This window comes from Trachymyrmex septentrionalis, unplaced genomic scaffold, assembly GCF_001594115.1.
Source record: "Trachymyrmex septentrionalis isolate Tsep2-gDNA-1 unplaced genomic scaffold, Tsep1.0 scaffold111, whole genome shotgun sequence".
NCBI classification, from domain to species: domain Eukaryota; kingdom Metazoa; phylum Arthropoda; class Insecta; order Hymenoptera; family Formicidae; genus Trachymyrmex; species Trachymyrmex septentrionalis.
Window position 1 is genome coordinate 88,076 of NW_017304239.1, and position 1,690 is coordinate 89,765.

Here is a 1,690-nt window from a genome sequence, read left to right on the forward strand (position 1 = left end):
AAAATTCTCCCAAATCTTAAAAAAATTTTTTAAGACTTCCGGCCGAGGCAATATTTTTCGCAATAAGTTTATTACAGTTTTTTAAGATTTGGGAGAATTTGGGGGGATTATTTGTTTCAGATTGATTGTGCGAATCCGATAATTTCATCGGCTTTCAATTTATTTCTGAAATATTAATTCAATTTAAATGAATGTATACTCGTATTAGATAGTAGTTCAACATCTTAACACCCGGACCGGGAAGGCGCTTTGTATTTAAAATTTTTATTTTTTAAGACAATATTGAATTGGAGATATGTAAGCACTAAGCAGTATAAGGCCAGTTTCTACCAATGTAGTTTAACTTTAATCTTGGGTCAATTTAGGGCCTTAGTAGAAGATTGACTTATAATCTTAAGACAGTTCTTGTACTAAAGACATGAGACTTAGGCTCAGTTCCATAACTCACAGTTAACTCTTAACCGAGGTTCAACTTATTCTTTATTTCTTTCCAATTCTAGAATTGAAAAGAGATGAGGAATAAGTTGATCCACGATTAAGAGTTAACTGTAAATTGTGGAACTGAGTTTTAATTATAAAATACTGTCTCTATGATTATAAGTCAGCCTTTCTGCTAAGATTTTTATTCTTCATCTTTTTCTAATTCTTAAAACTAGAAAAAGATGAAGAGTTAGTTGAACCAAGATTAAAGTTAAACTGCATTGGTAGAAACGGGCATAAGCACTTTAACTTTACACTTAAACTAGTGTAAAGTAAATAGATCATTTTTTTTCTTTTGTTGTTGCTGTTTTATTTTTATTATCTTCTGCTACGTAATCTACGTCGACTACGTCAGCGATTTATAACGTCGCCAGTGGTCGTTTACAGCTTTTTGATAATTTTCTATAAAGTAACATACTATTCTTACGTAAATTATCATAATCAAACAAGGAAATAAGAAAACATTCCGTGGACACCCTGTGTAATATTGCTACTTAAAATCCTTTTCCTCTTTAAGAGGATTTTACTCTCCTGTAGTCGCTGTAAAAGTGGCAACATTGGATCATGACGTCATAAGTAAGAAATGACACGCTAAAGTTTCTTGCATAACATTTATAAATAAAGAGAATTTAAGTAAAATCAAATAATAAGATTGATTTAAAACACTTGTAAAAATGGGCAAAGTCTATCCTTACTTCCTCCTTGACCCCTTCTGAGTTAGTAAATAGTAGTAAAGAAAACGTGACATGAAACAGGCTGCGCATGCGCATTGAATAAATTTTGATAAATTTTTCAGTCTTCTCGTGGCTTTTACAATTATTTACTGACTGTCATGGGAGTTAAGGAGTCTTCATCCATTTTTATAAGTGTTGCAAGAACCGACTAACCACAGCATTCCTTTCTCAGTCTTTTGACTGTAAAAGGGGAATGCATTGTTCTTGTTTACCATAGCCGACGCTCGGCCGTAGAGATATATATAATTACATCATAGAGATATGTATGTTTGGTAGACTGTAGTCGATGATCGTATATACCGAAGAGATTAAAATATCCGAACCGAAAGCTGGAAATCTAATCGAAAAACTTTTTCGATCCGGTTATGAGGATAGCTACACCGAATCTAATTCACTAGGTGCTAGTGCATATATGTATACGGTGTGTGTGTGTGTGTGTGTGTGTGTGTGTGTGTGTGTGTGTGTGTGTGTGTGTG

The 1,690-nt window shown here is 33.4% G+C and overlaps 2 protein-coding genes across 3 annotated transcripts in view; one reads left to right on the plus strand and one right to left on the minus strand.

The window, feature by feature from the left end:
* LOC108751395 (band 7 protein AGAP004871-like) overlaps positions 1-1,690 on the minus strand; it is a 143,781-nt gene that overhangs the window by 73,243 nt on the left and 68,848 nt on the right. The gene's annotated exons all lie outside the window — the stretch shown is intronic.
* The window catches only part of LOC108751386, a 17,215-nt gene that overhangs the window by 1,548 nt on the left and 13,977 nt on the right, over positions 1-1,690 (plus strand). The window lies entirely within an intron of this gene.